Source organism: Bufo gargarizans, chromosome 9, assembly GCF_014858855.1.
Source record: "Bufo gargarizans isolate SCDJY-AF-19 chromosome 9, ASM1485885v1, whole genome shotgun sequence".
NCBI classification, from domain to species: Eukaryota; Metazoa; Chordata; class Amphibia; order Anura; family Bufonidae; genus Bufo; species Bufo gargarizans.
In genome coordinates, this window is record NC_058088.1 from 191845893 (window position 1) to 191872589 (window position 26697).

At 43.1% G+C, this 26697-nt stretch overlaps 1 pseudogene; it reads left to right on the plus strand.

The window, feature by feature from the left end:
- Positions 1-26697, plus strand: part of LOC122945946 — a 64205-nt pseudogene that overhangs the window by 19644 nt on the left and 17864 nt on the right.

The window sequence follows — 26697 nt, forward strand, 5'->3', positions numbered from 1 at the left end:
GCCGTTTTCTTTTTTGTAGGGACAGTGACAGGGAACATTTTTGTAATATACTTTATTTAGGGAAAACGTTTATTTGTGGTAGAAAACTGGGGCTGAAATGTCCCTTCGCAGCGCTCTCTCAGATGAGCATTGCTAAGGGTCCTCCGTCTTCTATCAGCATAGGAGAGGCGGGCAGTGCGGGAGCTGCGGGTCTCTGCCTGCCCTGCCCCCTCAGCCCGGTGGGCACAGGAGCCTTATGTGTTATAATTAACTCTACATTCCCCCTTTTTATTAGATATAATGAACTTGTACACTCTGTGTGCTCAGTGCCCAGCGTGGCCGGAGCTGTCAGTGAGCGCTCCCCCTGCACTCCGGGCACGCTGACTAATGGAGCAGCCGCCGGGAGCGATGCCTGACCGAGCGGTGAGCGCCACTACAGGCCGTGCAGGGAGGCAAGGGGAAGCTGTGATATAGGGAGTTACGTCCTTCTATACTGTGCCCCCCAATACTATCCTGCAGAGACAGTCCCCCTGAAAATACTGGTACCACACAGTGTGCCGGATACACCACTCACTGCGCTGTGCATTATATAGAGCTCGGGTACACCTCCCACTGCGCTGTGCATTATATAGAGAACAGCTCGGATACACCACCCACTGCGCTGTGCATTATATAGAGCTCGGATACACCACCCAGTGCGCTGTGCATTATATAGAGAACAGCTCGGATACACCACCCACTGCGCTGTGCATTATATAGAGCTCGGATACACCACCACTGCGCTGTGCATTATATAGAGCTCGGATACACCTCCCACTGCGCTGTGCATTATATAGAGCTCGGATACACCTCCCACTGCGCTGTGCATTATATAGAGCTCGGATACACCACCACTGCACTGTGCATTATATAGAGCTCGGATACACCTCCCACTGCGCTGTGCATTATATAGATCTCGGATACACCACCCACTGCGCTGCGCATTATATAGAGAGCAGCTCGGATACACCTCCCACTGCGCTGTGCATTATATTGATAACAGCTCGGATACACCACCCACTGCACTGTGCATTATATAGAGCTCGGATACACCTCCCACTGCACTGTGCATTATATAGATAACAGCTCGGATACACCTCCCACTGCACTGTGCATTATATAGAGAACAGCTCGAATACACCACCCACTGCACTGTGCATTATATAGAGAACAGCTCGGATACACCTCCCACTGTGCTGTGCATTATATAGAGAACAGCTCAGATACACCTCCCACTGCGCTGTGCATTATATAGAGAGCAGCTCGGATACACCTCCCACTGCGCTGTGCATTATATAGAGAGCAGCTCGGATACACCTCCCACTGCACTGTGCATTATGTAGAGAACAGCTCGGCTACACCTTACACTGTGCTGTGCATTATATAGAGAACAGCTCGGATACACCTCCCACTGCGCTCAGGGCCGGTGCAAAAATGTTTGCCAACACAAGCATAGCTACAATTTGGTGCCTGCCCCACCCCCGCAGCTCACCTGGCGCTGGTTCCATCTGCAGCAGCTAGCTTCTCCTCTGTGTGGTCCTTGTATCTTCGCTCTGGAACCAGTCCTCGCTGGTTTGAGGACTGGATTTTTCGCCCTATAGAGATTTTAGAGGAGGATAATAAGAAAAAAAATATTTTCCATTACACCTCAGGTCAGACCAGCAATCAGACCCCCAATGTTAATCAGACCTCAGATCAGACCCCCATGCCTCCATGTCAGCCATCAGCCCCCCATGTCACATTTCTCCCCCTCCATCCATGTTGTCACATTTCTCGCCCCTCCATCCATGCTGTTACATTCCCCCCAATCCATGTTGTCACATTTCTTCCCCTCCATCCATGTTGTCACATTTCTTCCCCTCCATCCATGTTGTCACATTTCTTCCCCCTCCATCCATGTTGTCACATTTCTTCCCCCCCATCCATGTTGTCACATTTCTTCCCCTCCATCCATGTTGTCACATTTCTTCCCCTCCATCCATGTTGTCACATTTCTTCCCCTCCATCCATGTTGTCACATTTCTCCCCCTCCATCCATGTTGTCACATTTCTTCCCCTCCATCCATGTTGTCACATCTCTCCCCCTCCATCCATGTTGTCACATTTCTCCCCCTCCATCCATGTTGTCACATTTCTTCCCCCTCCATCCATGTTGTCACATTTCTTCCCCCTCCATCCATGTTGTCACATTTCTTCCCCTCCATCCATGTTGTCACATTTCTTCCCCCTCCATCCATGTTGTCACATTTCTCCCCCTCCATCCATGTTGTCACATTTCTTCCCCTCCATCCATGTTGTCACATTTCTCCCCCTCCATCCATGTTGTCACATTTCTCACCCTCCATCCATGTTGTCACATTTCTTCCCCCTCCATCCATGTTGTCACATTTCTTCCCCCTCCATCCATGTTGTCACATTTCTTCCCCCTCCATCCATGTTGTCACATTTCTTCCCCTCCATCCATGTTGTCACATTTCTCCCCCTCTATCCATGTTGTCACATTTCTTCCCCCTCCATCCATGTTGTCACATTTCTCCCCCTCTATCCATGTTGTCACATTTCTTCCCCTCCATCCATGTTGTCACATTTCTTCCCCTCCATCCATGTTGTCACATTTCTTCCCCTCCATCCATGTTGTCACATTTCTTCCCCCTCCATCCATGTTATCACATTTCTTCCCCCCTCCATCACATTTCTCCCTGCTGGCCGCACAGACTACTCAGAGACATTTGTCCACACAGTTACTCACCACCAACAGCTCCACCTCCAGTTTCCAGACCTCCGCTCCCCAGTTTATACCAGTTGCTGCTGCCTGCCCTCCGCCGCCGCAGTGCCACTCGGCAGTCACCCCCCCTGACCCCGTGACTGTCTGTGTTGCCGATGCCGTGCTGCTGCTGAGCCTGCGTGCCGCTCTGTGAGGAGGTGAGTGCCGGGGCCGCATGGCACACCTGCAGGCTGGGGAGGGTGGCCGGGCCTGGCGGGGCAAGTCCGCAAGTTATGTATTAAAAAAATAAAATAAATTAAAATAAAATACCACCCTGGCACCGCCTTCCCCCTTCTCTGCGCCCTTAAGCAGCCGCTTGGTCTGCCTTATTATAGAGCCGGCCCTGACTGCGCTGTGCATTATAGAGAGAGCAGCTCAGATATATTCTCACACCGTCCTGATCATTCACTGCTCTGCAGACTCCAAGGTAATGGTGCCACACAGTGGTATTAAAGAGACCAACTCCCCTGCAGACAGTCACGAACAGGGACGGGCTGGGACGGGGGGCAGGGAGGCAATTGCCCCCCAGGCCACCCAAAAAAAATTGCCGCTGGGCTGTCTTTAACAAATACATTAATTTTTATTCCACAGGGCTGCACCACCGATCACCACAGGCGGCGTGGCCCTGGATGTAGTGGTGGAGGCGGGCAGTAGGAGATGAGCGCCTCCATTGTGGAAGCGCTTATCTCCATATTCATCTGGCATTTTTAAACTGGCATGTTACGCGGGACACTATGGGGAAGGGGGAGAGGAGCACTATGAGGGCATTTACTGGGGCACTATATTGGGGTATTTTATACTGGCATACATTATGGGGACATTAGCTCAACTGTGGGAACTAAATGGGGGTATTACATGTACTGTCATATTATAGAGAGAATTATTACTACTAGGAGGTATTATGCAGAGCTTTACTACTACTGGGGGGCTATGAGGAACATGATTCTAGTATGGGCACTATAGGGGCATTATTACTACTAAGTGTGCTCTGGCAGAGAATTATTTCTATTGGTGGGATTTTGGGGAGCACTGTTACTTTGGGGGGGGCACCCTGGCATAGTATCAGCTTAGCACAATTATTTTTGGGGGACATTATCTTTATAGTATTAGTTTCTGGGCACAGTTATTTTTTAGAGCACTGTGTGCCAATAATTGTTGAAGGGGGCACTATCTGTGTGGTAGTAGTATTTCCAGTGGGACCGTTTCTGCAGTATAGTACTGGGGGCACTATCTGTGTGGTAGTATTATTTCCAGGGGGACTGTTTCTACAGTATAGTATTGGGGGCACAGCGGGCACAGTATTGGGGGCACTATCTGTGTGGTAGTAGTATTTCCAGGGGGACTGTTTCTGCAATATAGTATAGGGGGCACAGTATTGGGGGCACTATCTGTGTGGTAGTATTATTTCCAGGGGTACTGTTTCTGCAGTATAGTATTGGGGGCACAGCGGGCACAGTATTGGGGCACTATCTGTGTGGTAGTAGTATTTCCAGGGGGACTGTTTCTACAGTATAGTATTGGGGGCACAGCGGGCACAGTATTGGGGGCACTATCTGTGTGGTAGTAGTATTTCCAGGGGGACTGTTTCTGCAATATAGTATAGGGGGCACAGTGGGCACAGTATTGGGGGCACTATCTGTGTGGTAGTATTATTTCCAGGGGTACTGTTTCTGCAGTATAGTATTGGGGGCACAGCGGGCACAGTATTGGGGCACTATCTGTGTGGTAGTAGTATTTCCAGGGGGACTGTTTCTGCAGTATAGTATTGGGGGTGGCAGGAAAGGGTGTTCAGAAGATGGAAATGTGGGAAGCATAGACGGGAGATGGCTGAGAAATCATTATGGCGGTCTGGTCTGAATGGAGAAGATAAAGAAAGAGAACGTCTACAACAAAGGTGACATCACTGGATGTAAGAGGTATGGGGTACTATGTAGGAGAGGAGATGCTCCGGCTGCTCCCCCTGCCATTTGCAGAAGGAGGATTCAGAGCTGGGTGAGGACGGTCAAAGGGGGGCAGCAGGCCACGGGCGGGTGGCAGATGGTGGGGGGAACCACAGGCCTTGAGCAGGATCAGGGGAGGGAGGAGAGCGGAGGAGCTCCATGTGAAGCAGGCAGTGCAGCCAGGACAGGCCTCCCCTCTCCGTATGATGTGTAGAGACAGGCCGCAACTATAGAATGTCAGCTGTACAGTGTTTGTTGGGAGTGGCCTATTATATGTAGGAGGGGCTTGTAATAATGGGCGGGGTTAGAAAAATGGGCCACTTGACTGGATTTGCCCCCCAGGACTAAGGATGGCAGGCATCCCTTGGTCACGAGGGGTGGTGCGAGGTCACCAGCAAGGAGAGGGCCCGGGTCACTGGTGCAGCAACCAGATTACAGGTAGCTTGGATAGACCGCTTGTTTGCATTAGCTCCCTCTGCTGGTCAAGTGGGAAACATGGAATATTGTTATTTCATTTTTCATATTTCCAAAAAAGTAAAAACTAAAAAAATCTTTAAAATGGACAAAATCTTAAAAAATTGCATGAAAGATTCCTTTGAACTTTTTCACTGATAAGAGGATAAAAAGTCTTTTTGAAAAGTTCTTAAAGGGAAACTGTCATATTTTTCTTATTATGTAATTAGATTGGTCAGACTAAGTTCACCTTAGTTCCCTAGTTATTACTAGGACAAGAAAAGGCATTTTCTATGACAGTGTCGGCGATGTGCGGTCCGCACATTGCCCGTGTCCATGTTTTGTGGATCCGCAATTTGCTCAGCTCACACCCCTCCCTTTGTCTAGAATAAAAAGAAAAAACCATTATAGGCACTCCTGCGTCCCTAATCACCCATACTATAAAAATATAAAAATATTATTCCTATACAACAAACGGAAAAAATATCAAAATGGCCGATTCAGTATGTTTTTAAAACGTAAATTTCCAAAATAAAGAATCCCCCCTTACTGAATCACAATAGACCATAGTATATGGGGGAAAACAAAGAGAAGGCACAGAAACAACCAGGACATACCAATATGGAGCTGGAGGGGGATGAAAAATCCCAACGTACATTTCGCTTCGTACTTTACGCCCCCAGAAGAAGCGAGGCGAAACTTACATTGGGGTTTTTCATCCCCCTCCAGCTCCATATTGGTATGTCCTGGCTGTTTCTGTGCCTTCTCTTAGTATTTTCCCCGTATACTGTGGTCTATTGTGACTGAGTAAGGGGGGATTCTTTCTATAACATTTGGACTGCAGGGGATGATGCCTGTGTCCGATTGTTTTCCCACCATATATTGACATTTTTTAAGATGATGGTATGTGGATAACCAGACTATTTTGCGATGTGGATATAGGCACCAACCAGGGATCCAGTTTGTATATACCATTTATAATTCTAGACCTTTTTATATGCGATTGTATATGTAGATTTAGAGCTAGGTGGGGGATATCACCTTCACTGCACCCACCTGCTTTGCTGTTTTTATTGCTTTTGATAATCATGTTTGTAAATCTATTTGGAGAGAACATAATAAAGATGTTTTTTGCATAATAAGTGTTGTTCTACCCTCCCCAAAGTCCATTTACTTTACTGAACATGTGTCTGACGAGAACCTGGACTCTGACGTACTGCAGTTCATGACGAGTTCAGTACCCCCTGGATGATTGCCAGTAGTGTCGCAGAGCAAGGAGTGACCACCCGAAAATCACACAGAATCTTACACTATAGGGTTTGTGGTCGCAAGTTTCAGGCTGCACATGACCATGAGCACAAGACAAATGCCGCGTGACCGTGTGAGAGCTTGTTTATTGTTCTGGGGCGAGTTGTAGTTTTAATTTTGAATTCTCATTTTTAGGGATGAACAAAACAAAATAACAATATTTATAAAAATAAAACTGTAATATTTTAGAGTTCAAGTGTGAAATGTCCTCCCAGTGACCACATAACCTACGTTTTGTTCCCTATTTTTCTCTTAGTAGGAAAAACAACAATTCTGAAGAAGATTCTTATTTGTGCATCTTTTGCAATAACAATTATATTAATCATCACCTTCACCAAGTAAGTGAACCCTGAAAAATCCATAAAAAGCAATCACCACATTATTAATATTAACAGAAATACTACAATAACATATGCTAAGTTACATAGTGAAGTATTACATGAGCAAGAATATAACTTCTGTAATACTGCTCCTATGTACAAGAATATAACTACCATAATACTGCCTCCTATGTACAAGAACATAACTACTATAATACTGCTCCTATGTACAAGAATATATCTACTATAATACTGCTCCTATGTACAAGAACATAACTACTATAATACTGCTCCTACGTACAAGAATATATCTACTATAATACTGCTCCTATGTACAAAAATATAACTACAATAATACTGCCTCCTATGTACAGGAATATAACTACTATAATACTGCCTCCTATGTACAAGAATATATCTACTATAATACTGCTCCTATGTACAAGAATATATCTACTATAATACTGCTCCTATGTACAAGAATATAACTACTATAATACTGCTCCTATGTACAAAAATATAACTACTATAATACTGCCTCCTATGTACAGGAATATAACTACTATAATACTGCCTCCTATGTACAAGAATATATCTACTATAATACTGCTCCTATGTACAAGAATATATCTACTATAATACTGCTCCTATGTACAAAAATATAACTACTATAATACTGCCTCCTATGTACAAGAATATAACTACTATAATACTGCCCCCTATGTACAAGAATATAACTACTATAATACTGCCTCCTATGTACAGGGATATAACTACTATAATGCTGCTCCTATGTACTAGACTATAACTACTATAATACTGCTCCTATGTACAAGAATATATCTACTATAATACTGCTCCTAGTACAAGAATATATCTACTATAATACTGCTCCTATGTACAAGAATATAACTACTATAATACTGCCTCCTATGTACAGGGATATAACTACTATAATGCTGCTCCTATGTACAATAATATAACTACTATAATACTGCTCCTATGTACAAGAATATAACTACTATATTACTGCTCCTATGTACAAGCGTATAACTACTATAATACTGCTCCTATGTACAAGAATATAACTGCTATAATACTGCTCCTATGAACATGAATATAACTGCTATAATACTGCTCCTATGTACAATAATATAACTACTATAATACTGCTCCTATGTACAAGAATATAACTACTATAATACTGCTCCTGTGTACAAGAATATAACTACTATAATACTGCACCTATGTACAAGAATATAACTACTACAATACTGCCTCCTATGTACAAGTATATAACTACTATAATACTGCTCCTATGTACAATAATATAACTACTATAATACTGCCCCTATGTACAGGAATATAACTACTATAATACTGCTCCTATGTACAGGAATATAACTACTATAATACTGCTCCTATGTACAAGAATATAACTACTATACTACTGCCTCCTATGTACACAAATATAACTACTATAATACTGCTCCTATGTACAAGAGTATAACTACTATAATACTGCCTCCTATGTACAAGAATATAACTACTATAATACTTTATCCTATGTACAAGAATATAACTGCTATAATACTGCTCCTATGTAAAGAATATAATACTATAATACTGCTCCTATGTACAAGAATATACTACTATAATACTGCTCCTATGTACACAAATATAACTACTATAATACTGCTCCTATGTACAAGAGTATAACTACTATAATACTGCCTCCTATGTACAAGAATATAACTACTATAATACTTTATCCTATGTACAAGAAATAACTGCTATATACTGCTCCTATGTACAAGAATATAACTACTATAATACTGCTCCTTGTACAAGAATATAACTACTATAATGCTGCTCCTATGTACAAGAATATAACTACTATAATACTGCCTCCTATGTACAAGAATATAACTACTATAATACTGTTCCTATGTACAAGAATATAACTACTATAATACTGCCTCCTATGTACAAGAATATAACTACTATAATACTGCTCCTATGTACAAGAATATAACTACTATAATACTGCTCCTATGTACAAGAATATAACTACTATAATACTGCCTCCTATGTACAAGAATATAACTACTATAATACTGTTCCTATGTACAAGAATATAACTACTATAATACTGTTCCCTATGTACAAGAATATAACTACTATAATACTGCTCCTATGTACAAGAATATAACTACTATAATACTGCTCCTATGTACAAGAATATAACTACTATAATACTGCCTCCTATGTACAAGAATATAACTACTATAATACTGTTCCTATGTACAAGAATATAACTACTATAATACTGTTCCTATGTACAAGAATATAACTACTATAATACTGCTCCTATGTACAAGAATATAACTGCTATAATACTGCTCCTATGTACAAGAATATAACTACTATAATACTGCTCCTATGTACAAGAATATAACTACTATAATACTGCCTCCTGTGTACAAGAATATAACTACTATAATACTGCTCCTATGTACAAGAATATAACTACTATAATACTGCCTCCTGTGTACAAGAATATAACTACTATAGGGGGCGGAGCTTGACCTTGGAGCTGAATGGCTGCTTGTTCCTGAGCTCCTCTCCCTGGCAGCTATTATTGCCCCTTTTATTAGCTATTTACTCGGTGCCAATGGGGAAACCAGGCAAGGACCGTCACCCTGAGACACCAGAGCCGACTGGGGCCCGTTCCAGGCAACCGGAGATGAATAAATACCTCAGCCGTGTTAGCCCCCCCATATCAAAATTTTTGAACAAAATATGTGCAGTTGGTTAGATCTTTGTTAGATCAGGTTAGATCAATTGTTGTTTGCGTTAGATCTCATACAGAAGTAGAGATATTAACAGTTATTTGCAGGGGGGGGGGGCTAACCCGTCATCAGCCCCCCCTTATCAAAAAATTGACCAAACAATTAGCTATTTTGGAAGATATTTGTTAGATCAGGTATGATCAACTAGTTGTTTTGTTAGATCTCACATAATTGCAGACTTATTAAGTGATTAATGAGGGGGGGCTAGCCCCCCCACATGCAATTTTCTGGTAAAATTTGATGCAGAGTAATAGGCCTTTGTTAGATCCGGTAAGATCAAGTGGTTTCAACGTTAGATCTCATATAATTACAGAGATATTTCACATAAACAGAGATATGAGGTTATATGACATAAGGGGGAAAGGTAGCCTTTCAAAAAGTACAGTATCAGCACCAATTTAGAGATGATTGGAGGATATACAGCCGAGTGATACACAAATAAAATACATTTCCCTAAATAGTTGGGCTGATTGAATGCATTTTTAACAGTTAACTCCTGAGTTTAGTGTCATTTTAAAGTAAAAGTAGGGCTTGTAATTGTAGTATAGAAATCCGAAACATCACTGAGATATATTCCAAACAGTGACAGATACTGCACCGCTGTTCTATCGACATTACAAACAGTGACAGATACTGCACCGCTGTTCTATCGACATTACAGACAGTGACAGATACAGCACCGCTGTTCTATCGACATTACAGACAGTGACAGATACCGCACCGCTGTTCTATCGACATTACAGACAGTGACAGATACAGCACCGCTGTTCTATCGACATTACAGACAGTGACAGATACCGCACCGCTGTTCTATCGACATTACAGACAGTGACAGATACAGCACCGCTGTTCTATCGACATTACAGACAGTGACAGATACCGCACCGCTGTTCTATCGACATTACAGACAGTGACAGATACCGCACCGCTGTTCTATCGACATTACAGACAGTGACAGATACCGCACCGCTGTTCTATCGACATTACAGACAGTGACAGATACTGCACCGCTGTTCTATCAACATTACAGTTCTTATCAATTGTGTTTGACTTTTGAGCTATAGTATGAAAACCATATTCTCCACTTATTCCATTCACCTAGATCCATATCTAATTCCTGTGTATCTTAGGGTACCACCATTTTTCACATGTAATTCTGTTAAAGACAGATAGACAGACAGAATTAGGTAATAGATTTGGTAGGAGGTGTCGTGGCAGTCCAAAGTTTAACTACCGTATTTTCCGGCGTATAAGACGACTTTCTAACACTAGAAATGATTTTCAAAAGTCGGGGGTCATCTTATACGCCGGGTATGAGGCAGCACAGGGGAAGCAGTCCCTCCCCATTGTGCTGCCTGCTGCCACCAATGATGATAGAGGGGCGGAGGAGGGGCCTGTGTTTTATTTATTGCAAAAAATATATATTTTATAGATATACAAATTACCAGTACCGGTACCTTTGTGGCCAAGGGGCTGACGCCGTTTTGTGCCCAGCCGCGTCCCGAATCCTGGATCCCAGCTCCGCCCCTTTCTTAATTTATTCACTGCACTCGTTCGTTCTTGCTGTGAGGGAGGAGGGAATAGAGGAGACAGCGCCAACTAACTGCGCATGCGCGAGATTACAAGCAGCTTCAGAAGATAATTTATTCACTGCACTTTGGTTTTTTATCTTCTGAAGCCGCTTGTAATCTCACGCATGCACAGTTAGTTGGCGCTGTCTCCTCTATTCGCTCCTCCCTCACAGCAAGAACGAACTAGTGCAGTAAATAAATTAAGAGAGGGGCGGCACTGGGATCCAGGGAGCAACTGGGCAAGAAACAGCGGAGGGACAGCCCCTTGGGCACAAAGGTACTGGTAATTTGCATATCTATAAAATCACTTTTTTGCAATAAATACAGTAAACCACAGGTGGGGTTAACAATAGCACAGTATATAGAGGGGTAGTCTTATACGGCGAGTATAGCCCAAACACTATATTTTAAATGGAAAAGTTGGGGGTCGTCATATACCATATTTTTTGCCCCATAAGACGCACTTTCCCCCCCCCAAAAAAAAATGGGAGGAAAATGCCCCTGCATCTTATGGGGCGAATGCTGACCAGTTTAACATTGCTGGCTGCGATGTGCGAGCGTAGTAGGGACTGGGAGGAGGAGCTGGGGGCCGGCAATTGCGGCGGGGCGGTGCAGTCACTGTACTATAGCCCCGCCGCTCCAGTGCTGCACAAATATAAAATGTATTATTCAATTAAAAGTTATTTAACATGCCCCCCTCACTCCTAATAGTACCGTATACCCTAATAGCTTCTGTACAATGCCGGCAGGCCAGGCGGACGGCAGCGTAACTCCCTGATGTCACGTGCCTGCACCGCCTACTTTATGAATGAAGTAGGCGGCGCAGGCAAGTGACGTCAGTGAGTGACGCGCCGGCCGCCCGGGCTGCCTGCCGGCATTGTACAGAAGCTATTAGGATATACGGTACTATTAGGAGTGAGGGGGGCATGTGTAATAGCTTTTAATTGAATAATACATTTTATATTTGTATACTGGGGGAGGGGGGGGGGGGAATCTGTGGATAACATGGATGGCACAGTTAAGGGGTGGGGGTCTGTGGATGGCACTGTTATGGGCTGGGGGGGTCTGTGGATGGCACTGTTATGGGGCGGGGGGGTCTGTGAATGGCACATGTATAACAGTGCCATCCACAGATCCCCCCCTGTAACAGTGTCCGTCATCCACAGATCCCCCCATAAGTGTCCGTCATCCACAGATCCCCCATAACAGTGTCCGTCATCCACAGATCCCCCCATAACAGTGTCCGTCATCCACAGATCCCCCCATAACAGTGTCCGTCATCCACAGATCCCCCCATAACAGTGTTTGTCATCCACAGATCCCCCCCATAACAGTGCCATCCATAGACCACCATTAGTTCCAAACCCACCAAAAGCACACCTTTTGGTTAAAAATATTTTTTTTCTTATTTTCCTACCCAAAAACCTAGGTGCGTCTTATGGGCCGTTGCGTCTTATAGGGCGAAAAATACGGTACGCCGGAAAATACGATATTTCCAAGACAGCTGATATCAAAGATATGGTAGAGCAAAATGCTTCCATTGGCTTTACTGTGTTTTGAAAAGTCCATTCAGAAGCTGTTTTTTTTTTAAGACCAAAGAAGGGGGTTTGATGTTTGCAATAAGGTGGAAGTACCTATATTATAGCAGTATTTAAAACAAATATTTGAAATTGGAAAAAATCAAAAAAGAATAGTGAAAGTGTTGTAAATAATTTTATATGTTGTTTTAAAAAAAAAAATATTAAAGAGCCAACATATTAGCATATAAGAACAATTGTCAGTATCTACTGTATATTGTGTAGAGTATCAGAGAATAGGCAATATAAAAAATATCTTATCACCAACTGTATAGGTACAAAATCCATGCATAACTACAGCTACCTAACTAGGTAAAGTTACAATCCAACAGAACACAGAATACTTAGGTGCTAATCTATAGAAGCAATTTAGGGGTTCTTACAGAGAAGATTCGAAAGTATATGGGGAGGGGGGGGGGGGGTAAGGAGACTGAGTACAGGAGTGTAGGAGAAACAGAACAACCAAAAATGGCACAGGCATACAGATTGTTTTTTGGTATTACTCACTAAGGAAAGTTTCTAGTTTATGAAGCACTGACCAGTATTATGAAGTCAGAATTACTTAGACTTTCACATATATAACAATCTCTGATAGTCCACATACTTTGTTGGGGTCAACAGTTTTTACAGCGTTGGTCATATCATTATATTCTTCCCACACATTGTTTTTTCTTTTACAGTAGGACACATAGTGGCATCCTTGAACATGTACTATAACTGCTCCTAGTGCATAAAGTGTATCGGATATTGTTATTTCACTTGGAAATTCAGAGAGAAAATATTTTGTTAAAGGTAAACCAACACGTGGCTCAATTATTAGATGTGGGCCCGGCCTAGTGATGATTGTAGTACGTTGGCCGCAGGTGGGTGAACATGGTCTATTGATGATCTTAGATGAACTTTGCATTGCATAGGCAAAGCCATGTTTCAGGTCATTTGTGTTTATTGGCCAAAATATACTAGAGCGTTCACTATTATTTTTACATGCTGCATTTTGACAAATTGAAGTTTCCACTGCACTTGGAACATTTTTCAAATACAATTGAATAGTATTGCCGATGTTATCTTCTGCATTTAAGTTTACAATTCCACCAGGAATTTGGACACATGGGTAAATCTCCAGTAACAATTGAGCTCTTTGTTGGTAGACATATTGATTAGGACCATTTTCAACAAAATATTTAACAAAATTGAGAAAGGGGTTTTGGCAACTAGCTACAAAGTTTCTGTATAACTCATAATCAATGTAGATGGAAGACAAACTGTGCAGCAGAGAATCAAATGGACAAGTGTTATTTAGCTTATATATAGCCTTGCTTAATTTAATGGGGTTTAAAAGATTTCCATTTCTCAGTATGCCTAATGGCTTTCTTGAGCAAGGTTTGTCAATTATTTGAGTTATGTTTGGAAATGGTGTTAAATAGGTCTGTCTTTTCTTAAAGGGTCTATTCAATGGGTCAACAGAATTCTTGGACTTCAGAATCTTTGAAGTGACATCATTTTTTCCTTGAGAATCACATTCAGTTTTGTAAGGCTTTTTGTTTTTCCCCCGCCAGGACTCTTCTTCTAGAAGCTCTAGGACATTCTCCTCCATATGCTTGATTTCTTCTATAGGCTCCAGGATATTTCCCTCCATATACTTGTTTTCTTCTAGGAGCTCCAGGGTATTCTCCTTCATGTGCTTATTTTCTTCAATAGGCTCCATGAAATTCTCCTCTATATGCGTGTTTTCCTCTATGAGCTTAAGGGAATTCTCCTTCATGTGCTTGGCCTGTGAAGTAGGTTCGTTCAGAAGTTGAGTGGAGTCCTTCAACATGTGTAACTGTGGACTAACCTCTTTTTCATCTTCCAGAGGTTTGGTTTGTCCAAACTCATTTATGACATCTCCCATAAATGCTTTGGCACTGATTATTGTAGGAATGGGCCCAGCAGCTGCTATTTTAGAAATTCCGGAAAGAGCTGTTAAATGGCATGCAACAAACTTGTCAACTCGGAGTGGTTTTTGATTGTGCTGAAGAATAGCATTCTTCAGAAGGCCAAAATCACCCTCAACTGACGCAGAAGAGGCTGTTATATTAGGAGACTGAAATGCTGGTTGCATGACTGATGTCCAGATAGGGAAGTACTTGATCAAACGCAGTAGTTTCAGAGAAAAGCCGACACAGAAATAAGGGTTTGGTTGATCACCCTGTTCTCTACTTGTTTCATCTGCTTCCTGAACAATGTCACTTAACCACTCTGCCAGTGCCTGGGAATTTATTTCCTCTTCATCATTGAGTTCTTCATTATCATCTTGTTTAGCAACATAGGCATCAATAATTTCTAAATCTCCCGTCTCAATGCAATTACAAAGGTATGACTTTGATGTTTCATATTTAGAGATTTTGTTTTTTGCCATTTCACCAGTTGTCTCACACCTAGAAAGGATAAGTGTACTGAGAAGAAGGTGTTTTAGAATCTGAAATGATGCGCAGTTGATCATTAGTCCAACACATCGAATATAAAATTTTCTAACAAGTTGTGCCTTTTTGTGATAGCATTTCCATCGGCAAACTGTTTTAATTAGATGGGCGACATCTACCCGAATAAAGCATGCTAGTTTTTCAGTATTAAGGCCCTGTAAGATTGATAAACACTTTTTGAGATAGGTGTTAAGGCTACAGTCATTTAAGGCTCGGCATAATGCACCAAGTAAGGCCAATGAGAAGTCACAGACACATTCTTTAGGTGATTTATGTACATCTTTGAGCCATTTTTCCAACCAAAAAGTTATAGTTGGCGTATCCCGACATTCACTTAACATTTGAGAAACACTTAATTGAGTATTTGTAAAGTTGATCACAATCTCATATAAGAATATATGAGCTGACAATCCATTTGCTCTTTTTAGTTTTTGAACCAAACTCCCAGTGGCATCTACTTCAATTTTTGAGAAAGAGTGTTTTGAGCAATACCTTTTGTAAATGTATGTTTGTTCCTTTGACCAATAATGCACAAAAAAAATAATCATATGAGATAATGTGAATATCACCTGCATATTTTGGGGTACTTTTCATTTCTACAAGAGACAAAACAGGATCTTTTAACTTTGGTGTACCAAACTTCCTGTGGACGGCTTCCTGTCTGGCATCTCTACAAATTCTTAAAGACGGTATGTTGGGTGGCTCTTTTTCTTCAAATGTAATTTCCTTATTAAGTTTTTCTCTTCTCCAGTTGCAGGGTAGTGTTTTTAACATCTCCTCACCAACTTTCCTTCTTTTCTCACCTCTCAATTGACATTTCTTTAAATGCACTATGGATCTTGTGTCAGGAGCACGAATATGAAGGATTAGAGGGTTTCCAACACAAGGCTCCTCTTCTGCATAAACATAAACTGCTGCTTTGCACTCTTTACACTGTCCAGTTGCAGTTATAAATTTCCTTGTCTGATCATTGCTGATACGAACTTTGTTTCTCTTAAAAGAAAATACACAAGGAATCCCATGTTGTTCGTAAAACACATCTGCAATTGTAGTACTCCATGCATTTTTTTTAAGTATTCGCCGTCTCTTCTTGCAGCTACCCTCATTATAGATTACTGTGTTAGGCTCAATTTCTAAATATTGCTCATAAGGTATTGATAGCTGCCATAAAACTGTTGGTTGCCTTCCCTGTGACTCTGCCAAGCAGTTCTCCGAAGATTCTTCATCTGTAGTGCTTGAGTTAGATGAGGACTCTTGCACTGTATCTCCTGCCTGAGGTGAGATAAGCCTGAACTGTAGGCGCAGGAATGTCTGCAGACCATACCTATTTTGATAAATGTAATCATGGATCTGTTTTGGCTTAAATGCACTCTGTGACAATTCTTCTATCTCAGTAGCTTTCTTCTGGAAAGAGGAATGAGAACATACATCCCTCCATACTGGATCAGAAGCTGGCTTTAACTCTCCCTCAGCATTGAAAATGGTTGGGTAACATTTTAAGGCTTCTTTTAAGACCTCACTATCAACTGATGGTTTTCGTGGCATCTACAATTAGAATTGAAAAACCAATGTAATTTCAATAGAACAACGTATATAATGTTATATATATAAATATATATACACATACATGCATAAGGGAATCCCTTAAAACAGCGGTCTTAAAGTACCGGCCCGTGGGCCAATTGCGGCCCGCGAGGCGGTACTATGTGGCCCGCAGCCAGCTCAGAAGTCAGGTGCGCGGTCATGGACGTGAGACGTGATATTAGTACATTCGGCTACTAGGAATGATTGTGCATCCAGGGAGAGTGTTTTATAACTGCATGTAATAATGTCACATCCCATTACATGCGGTGTGCAGGCGTTTACATGCAACTGCTCTCACCTGATTAGTAACTTCAATGGGTGATAGCGGCCGCTTGTGAACGCCAGATTAGTGATTCCTGCTACAGGAAAGCGCAAGTTTCTGATGCAGGAATCCCTAATCGCTCCTAAACCTACAGATATGAATGTGACCTTATTGTGTGTGTATATTAGTGTACCAAACCGGATATATTTAAATTTTATTTTAAAGTATGAAATTTGGCGAGCGGCCCCCATGAGAGAAAAAAATGTTGAGTGGCTCCCGGGTGAATGGAGTTTGAGACTCCTTTCTTAAAATATGTCATGTACATGAATAGCAGCATACAGAATGTTACTCTTTTAGTTCATTCAAGCCTTGACTATCCCTATACCCCTTTTGCTGCCAAGCCCTGTGTAACATTTTTAACCTCAGCTGGACAGACTATTTTGCAATTTTTTACCTTTTTTAAAATTATTTTAACCTCTTAAGGACCGGAGATTGTGGAGATTTAGCATTTATTTTTTTCGCTCCCTTCCTTCCCGGAGCCATAACTTTTTTATTTTTCGGTTCACATAGCCATATGAGGGCTTGTTTTTTTGCGGGACAAGATATACTTTCCAACGCCACCATTTAATATTGCACATGATGTAGTGGGAAGCAGGAAAAAATTCCAAATGGGGTGAAATTGCAAAAAAAAGAGCGATTCTGCAACAACTTTCCGGGTTTTTTATTTACGCTGTTCAATTTGCGATAAAACTGACGAGTTACTTTTAGTCTACAGGTCATTATGAATCCGACGATACCTAATATGTATAGTTTTTCTTGCGTTTTGTAGTAAATAAAAAATTCTAAAGTGGGACAAAATCAGTTTTATTTTTTTTGTTGCCATGTTTTGACCCCTATAACTTTTTAATAATTACGTTTACGGAGCTGTATTGGGGCTCATTTTTTGCGGGACAATCTGCACTTTTTAGTGATACCATTGTGGGGTGTGTATGACTTTTTGATCACTTTTTATTACATTTTTTTTGTAGAAAATGAAGCGAACACAAATGGTGAATTCGCCATTTGGACGCTTTTTTCCGTTTCGCTATTTGCCTTATGGGGAAAAAAAAAATTATATTTTTATACTATGGGCGTTTTCGTAACTTGTGACACCCATAATGTATTATTTTTTTTTTTTTTTTGGGAAAAGGGGGGTGATTTGAACTTTTATATTTTTTTTCATTTATTTTATTTTTTTTACACTTTTTTATAGTTCCCATAGGGGACTATAACATTCAATCATCCGATTTTTTTAATCATATATTCCAATGTACTTGCATTGGAATATATGATGATTTTACTACTTTCCTATGGAACCCTATTACAGCACAGGGCTTCATAGGAAATACTATTCAGCAGCCTGTGTTCATTCACAAGGACACAGGCTGCTGATCACATGCTCCGGCTCCTCCAATCACAGATCGGGAGAGCCGGAGAAGTGAGTTAACTTTCACTTTCAGTTTTTTCTCATTTCAGATGCAGTGGTCAGGATTGACCACAGCATCTGAGGTGTTAAATGTCCCCGATCGGCATAACTGCTGATCGGGGACATGAGCCGCGGGTGTCTGCTACAAGATGCAGCAGTTCACCTGCGGGCGCCATATACAGAGAGCGGACACAGGGTGTACATGTACGCCCTGTGTCCTTAAGAGGTTAAATAATGTTTATCAAATCAATATTAAAAATATTAAAAATACATAATTAGATTGATGAAAAAAATATATAATAATCAGTATCAGCTGGTCTGCACTGTAGTACATGTGCATAATGTACACTACAATACGGTGCACGCTGTTGTATGAGTATATTATATGTGTGTGTTGCCAATTATTTATTTATTTTACTTTTAGTGGCGTCGGGGAAATATTAGGGGTCTAAACAGACCCCTGACATTTCCCTTTTAAAATTGAAAAATAACTTGAGAATACAGAGTTCTCAATCTCTTTTTCTGGAGCCACAGCAGTGAATGAACAGGAAACACTCAGAACAGAGTCACAAACTGAGGAGCCATCGTACTCTCCCTTATTAATAGACATGAACCCTCTGTACTGAGTGCTCTTCTGTATTCAGAGACTTGTGAATGAACAGGAAGTGATGTATAGCGAATGGCAGAACAATCGCCTGCATGCGTACCAGGGCCTCAGCCTGGGGGGGCCCAGCACAGTGCCTGTGCATAGATTATGGGACTTGCCGGCTGCCGGATATTTTATTTGTTATAAAACCTTGTTTACCTTTAATAGTTTTTAAACTATTTATTTTGTAATTGTGTTCATTATCATCATCTATAAGTATGAATAGTGTCAGTGCATTTAAAGTAACCCAAAAGTGGTCTTCCTAAATTGGGCTTAAGTCAGGGTAACCTAGTAGACAGAAAACACAAAGGAGGAATTTATCAAAACTAGTGTAAAGGAAAACTGGCCTAGTTACCCATAGCAACCAATCAGATTCAATCTTTCATTTTTCAAAGGAGCTCTAAAAAAAAATGAAAGGTGGAATCTTATTGGTCGCTATGAGCCAGTTTTCCTTTACACCAGTTTTGATAAATTCCTCCTTTGTGTTTCCTGTCTACCGTTTTTTTTTCTTCCGTTTTGCGGTCCGTTTTTTGCGTTCCGTATACGGAACCATTCATTTCAATGGTTCCGCAAATAAAACGGAATGTGTTCCGTATGCATTCCGTTTCCGTATTTCCCTTTTTCCGTCCCGTTGAAAGATACAACATGTCCTATTATTGCCCGCAAATCACAGTCCGTGAAGCATAGCTGTTTTAGCCTGGATCGTTTTTGTTTGCACGGGCAGAATTGTGGTGGGAAGCCGCGCGTTGCACCCAGGGCAACTGGGGTGCCATTAGAATATAATGGCACCATCGGCGCGACTGTCGGAGGTAGGTGACTCCGTGACCATCTGGCAAACCGTGGGACAAGCAAAATCGTACAAACAAAAACGCACGACAACTGCGCAAAAAAGCTCACCAGCTAATTTGCTTAGGAGTGAACTGAGTCAAAGTAATGTTAAGCGACTGCCACAAAGGGTTAACTTCTGATATAAAATCACCAACTTTCCTGTCATTATCTGAGAGAAAATAAAACTGCAATAAATACCTTTTATTCCTAATTACATTATGATTAATACTTTTTACCACCATATGCGGCCTAATAAAAAATGAACAATTATCTATTAGCTTGAATGTCTTTTTGCCAGAAAATTGCTTATGTGGGGGGTTAGCCCCCTTATGTAATACTACCTAATTATATCTGTGTTTTCATGTGAAATATCTCTGTAATTATATGAGATCTAACGTTGAAACCACTTGATCTTACCGGATCTAATGAAGGCCTATTAGTCTGCATCAAATTTTACCAGAAAATTGCATGTGGGGGGGCTAGCCCCCCCTGACGTAATACCAAATATCCGTAATATCTCTGTAATTATATGAGATCTAACGTTGAAACCACTTGATCTTACCGGATCTAACGAAGGCCTTTTAGTATGCATCAAATTTTACCAGAAAATTACATGTGGGGGGGCTAGCCCCCCTATTTAATACTACCTAATATCTGTATTTTTATGTGAAATATCTCTGTAATTAAATGAGATCTAACGTTGAAACCACTTGATCTTACCGGATCTAACGAAGGCCTATTAGTCTGCATCAAATTTTACCTGAAAATTGCATGTGGGGGGGGCTAGCCCCCCCTCATTAATCACTTAATAAGTCTGCAATTATGTGAGATCTAACAAAACAACTAGTTGATCATACCTGATCTAACAAATATCTTCCAAAATAGCTAATTGTTTGGTCAATGTTTTGATAAGGGGGGGCTGATGACGGGTTAGCCCCCCCTGCAAATAACTGTTAATATCTCTACTTCTGTATGAGATCTAACGCAAACAACAATTGATCTAACCTGATCTAACAAAGATCTTACCAACTGCACATATTTTGTTCAAAAATTTTGATATGGGGGGGCTAACACGGCTGAGGTATAAATACCTCAAGAAACAGTCCAGGACTCCTGCTGCTGAAGTCTCCAGGAGGGCACGGCAGCTCTCTGAAGCAGAGGAAGGCTCTGAGGCAGGAAGCACTTCTGATGTCTCTGATTGCAGACCACTGCGAAAGAGCTCCTCACTCTCCAAAGCAGATCTCGGACATTCTGGAATCTGCTCTTGCACCTCTTAAAAAGGACTTGGAGGAGATAAAAGGAGATCTGCGGCAGATTGGGAATCGTGTGGAGTCCCTGGAGCTAGCACAGGAAGCCATCCTGGAGCATGAGGGTAAGACCAGCGCAGCCCTGCAAACCCACAGAGACTTGCTAAACGACGCGCTGATGCACATAGAGGATCAGGAGAACCGGAGCCGGCGGCGAAATATTCGCATCCGCCTACCCGAAAATATTGCGATTGACGCGCTTCATTCAGTCGCATGCAAAATTTTCTCCTCCCTGCTGGGAGCTGAGAGAGCAGCTCCGATTGTGATCGAGCGCATCCACAGGGCCTTAAGGCCCAAGCCAAAACCTGGTGAGCCGCCGCGGGATGTAGTATGCGGCATCCTAAGCTATGTGGACACTGCTGCACTGCTCAAGGCTGGAAGGGAGGCCGACCGCTTCATGTACGGTGAGACCCCAGTCCTTTTCTTCCAGGACCTGGCCCCCTCCACCTTAGCCAAGAGGCGCATCGTGAAGCCGCTCCTAGAGGCCCTTAAAGCCATAGCTACGCCATTCCGTTGGCTCTATCCCTTCGGTCTGGCCATCTTGAAAAACGGGAGGCAGTATACGGTGCGGACCCCGGAAGACCTGAAAGCAATATGGGGCCCTCTTGGGATTGAACCCATCACAGTCCCCTCGTGGTTGTCGGCTGATCAAGGGGATCCCCTGCCTACCCCTCCGGGTATAGATTAGTGGCAGCAAGTTTCACCTTCCAGAGCTGGGAAACAAGGAACAGGCCGGTCGCAAGCACCTGTTACCTGACTTTGCTCCGGGAAGCGCTGAAGGCGCTTTTGTTCACTCTCCACTGAGTTCAATGTTCTGTGACTTTGCTGGGTCCCAAGACGTAGGAACTCTGTCTGGCTCTGCCTGAGCTGAAGTTTCATCGTTTGTCCATTTGGACTTATTTTAGGTCTTGGCCCACTGCCCCGTTCCCATGGGTTTTGGGCCGGACCCTATGCTTTACTACCTTGCCTGCATGAGATGCAGGTTACGAGCTGTGCACTGGAGCACTGATTGCACTGTTAGTTATGCGGGGGTTATATGTCTGCACTGTTGTCAGTTATGTTACTGAGTATTTCCTCTCCCTCACCCCCTTCCTTTCCACCCCCGGTGGCCCCACAGGAGCCCCCCTCTGACAGATCCCGGCTGTTTGCCGCTATGAAAAAGGATCTCCAATGTGTCAGATGCTGGGTGGGGTCACGTGCTCCCTGTCCATGGGGAGACATTCTTTGTTATTTGGGTTGTGTTACGGTCTCATTTGTTATGTCTTTTACTTTTCTTTTGACTTTCCCTTCCTCCTCTTTCCTCCGTTTCTTCTCCTTACTCCGTCTGTGGCTTTCCACACTGGATGTCCTCTTGCTCTGGGCCGACAGGCCTCCTCTGTCTTTACTATGGCCTCTGCTGTAGTTGCCTCACTGAATGCCAAGGGTCTGAACGAGCCATGTAAGCGGTCTCAGGTGCTCTCTTTGTTACTGAAAGATGAGGCCTCCGTTGTATTCCTCCAAGAAACTCATTTTAAATCAGGGAAGATCCCGAAATTGTCCCAAAACGCATTCCCACAATGGTTTCATAGCTCTTTTGCCTCGGCTAGCAGGGGCGTCAGCGTGGCCGTCAACAAGCGCCTACCCTTCAAACACTCCGCTGTCCTTGCGGACACTGATGGTCGCTTCTTATTTGTTAAGGGGCACATCGCTGATGCGCCTGTTACCCTGGCTAATTTATATGCCCCTAATAGGGGTCAGATCCCCTGGCTCGTTCGGACTCTTGAGCAATTACAGGCTTTTAGTGAGGGCATGCTTATACTAGGAGGTGACTTTAATGTTACTATGGAGCCAGGCCTCGACTCGTCCTCTCAGAGGTCTGAGTTGTCCCACAAACTTCTGCGACGTCTGAAGACTGCGCTGAAGAAGTTGCGGGTTATTGATGTGTGGCGCACTATGCATCCTTCTGGTAGGGATTATACGTTTTATTCAAACGCTAAAAAATCCTTCCATAGGTTGGACTACTTGTTTTTATCCTCCCCCCATATTTCTCAGGTGGTAGACAAGAGGATTGGGAACATTACGCTTTCTGATCACGCCCCAGTATTTCTCCGAGTGTCTATGACAGCTCTTCCTAAACGAGAGAGAATATGGCGTCTTAATGACACATTGATTTCCGACCCTACCAATGCAGCTAGAATCTCCCGGATTATGTCTGAATTCTTCTCTCTTAATGCAGTGGGCGACCCTCCTCCCTCCCCCTCCATCTTGTGGGAGACTCATAAGGCGGTGGTTAGAGGAGAATTAATTTCCCTGGGCTCGCATGTTAAAAAAGTTGCGCTCCAAGGCTGTAGATGACCTGCTGTCCCGCATAGCGAGTCTTGAACTGACTCATAAGCAAACCCAGGCTCAGGCTGTGTCTGCTGAATTGGCGGAGGCCAGGACGGGACTGAAAAACTTGCTCAACGCCAAATCAGCGAAACTTATATTCCGCTCCAGGTTTAAAGCTTATGCCCATGGGAACAAAGGGAATAAACTGATGTCTGCCATGGCTAAGCAACGCCACATGGATTCATTTATCCCTGCTATTCTTGATGCGAAAGGCAATAAGCACAAGTCGACTCACGATATAGCGAAAGCGTTTAGTGCTTTTTATGCGGATCTATATAACCTCCCCACTCCAGACCGTCCTGGTTCAGCCTCTATTGGGCAAGCCACAGATGAGTTCCTGTCCACTTTGAAGCTGCCCTCTGTTAGTCCCCTACAAGCTTCCCAACTAGTCGCCCCTGTATCAAGAGAGGAAATTGGCAAGGTCCTTTCCTCCATTCCTTCAGGCAAAAGTCCAGGCCCGGATGGACTCCCGATATCGTATTACAAGACCTTCAAAGACGTTTTGACTCCTCATTTTCAGGCACTCTGTAATTTCCTCCTGTCTGGAGGCTCTCTACCCCCCCAAACGTTAGAGGCCCACATAACTATAATCCATAAAGAAAACAAAGACCCCCTCCACTGTGGCAGTTATCGCCCGATTTCACTGCTGAATGCGGATGTCAAGTGGTGGGCCAAGATACTGGCGCAGCGAATACAGCTGATCCTGCCGGATCTTATTGATAGCGAGCAAGTGGGGTTTGTGCGTGGCAGACAGGGCTGTGAAAACACAATACGTTTGCTCCATCTTATGGATTGGGCTAGAAGCTCCTCTACGCCTCTGGCTTTGCTGAGCACGGACGCGGAGAAGGCCTTCGACAGGGTCGGTTGGCATTATATGTCACGGGCCCTGTCGAGGTTTAGTTTCCCAGATTCGTTTATATCTGCGATCTTCACTCTGTACTCAGCTTCGTCTGCCAGACTCAAAATAAATGGTACTCTTTCTCCCTCCTTTTCCATATCCAATGGGACAAGACAGGGGTGTCCTCTCTCCCCATCTCTGTTTGACATAGTGATGGAGACTTTGCTGTGTAAGATCCGGCAGGATCCTGCAGTTAGGGGCTTGACCATTGATTCTCGGACCCACTTGACAGCCGCATTTGCAGATGACCTACTTATTATGACTTCCAATCCCGAAACATCCTTCCCTAGGCTTTTGTCTCTTTTTGAGGAGTTCGGCTATGTGTCAAACTTTAAAATTAACTATGGCAAATCAATGGCCCTTAACGTTACTTGTCCAGAGTCGGTTAAAGAGGCCCTTCAGAATAATACCCCCTTCCACTGGGCTACAAAAGACATAGTATTTTTGGGTGTGCACGTCCCAGCTCAGGCTAAGGACTTATTTGCTCTGAATTATGCCCCCTTATTGTCCTCAGTTAGGAAGCAGCTGCACTCTATTAAACTGCCGTTTATTTATTGGTGTGGCAAGCGGAACTACCTTAAGACCTTTATAGCTCCTAAATTTTTGTAGCTTCTGCAGGTGTTGCCTATCTGGCTGCCGCACTCATTTTTTGTAGACATCCGCAGAGTTTTTTCCCTCTTTTTGTGGGGAAGCAAACCCTCCAGAATTGCTTATTCGGTGCTGACCAGAGAGAGGAGGTTTGGCGGCTTTGGTCTGCCCGACATACGTTCCTACTATGTGGCCTTTCAACTATTTAGAGGTCTATCCCTCCTCAATAGCACTTATAGTGCTCCATATGTGTGTCTTGAGCGCTCTCTGCTTTTCACCAGAATGAAGCAGATTCTCTGGGGGCTGTCCCCTTGTTCTCCGGGTAGTTCCTCTTTGACACTCCTATGGAAGGGTATGTTGGTTGAGTGGGCCAAGCAGTTTAAGGATAGAACACTTGAGTTCCCCATACCGGGTACTCCGCTTTCCTCTTTACAGTTTTATGTCCATCCGGAAGCAGAGAAGCTCTCAGGTATCTGGCTTCTTTTGGCCGAGACCCCTTTAAGTGAGATTAGGTCCCCGGATGGGTCTCTGGATTAGTCCACGGTCTTGAATGACCCTAACGTCAAAAAAGCTTCCTTCCTACAGAGTTTCGCCCTGCAGATGGAGATTAAGACCGCCCCCCACCACCTCTGGAACCCCCTCTTGGCTGTCTAGGAGACTATCAGACGCCCGTAGGATCCCTAAACCGCTGTCTACTATATAATAGGAGTTACTCTCAGCCTCCCCTCCTGAGCTACATTTCCTTTCTAAATGGGAAAGGGAATTGTTCATCCACCTTACAGACCCGGAAAGGGCTTTTGTCCTTACACACTCTCACGGCTTTAGTCGCTGTATTAAGGTACAACTCGTATAAGCTGCTTACGAGATGGTACAAGTCCCCGGAGTTCTTGCATAGGCTTAACGCAGATTTCCCAAGTGAGTGCTGGAGGTGTAGAAAAGACGTAGGCTCTCTGTCACACATTTGGTGGCACTGTGAAAAGATTAAAGCGTTCTGGACCAGTATAGAAGCTCTGATAAATGAGGTGTGTGCTAAGCAGGTTAAGCTGGATCCTAAGCTGATCCTGCTTTGGTGCCCTAATGACTCGCTTTCCCCCTGTAGATCTGATCTTCCTACTATGCTCATCACGGCGGCGAGACAGCTCATCCCGCTGCTTTGGAAGGATACTGAACCTCCCACTGTTTCGATGTGGAGGGATAAGGTGGATCAGATCTACAGGTTTGTAGAGCTGGTCCACTGGGAATCTTGTACGCGTTCCCGCTTTCTAAAAATCTGGTCACACTGGAAGACATATAGGAAGTCCCCCTGACGGAGTTGGGGAAAACTCCCCTCCCCCCCCCTCTCCTTTCCCTCTCTTTTCCTCTTATTTGTGTTATATTTGATTATTATTGTCTGTCACATTTGATGTATCATTTTGTACAACATGTGTTGCACTGACATGCATTTGTGGTCACTTCCATGAGCGATTTGTGACTATGCTTTACCAGTG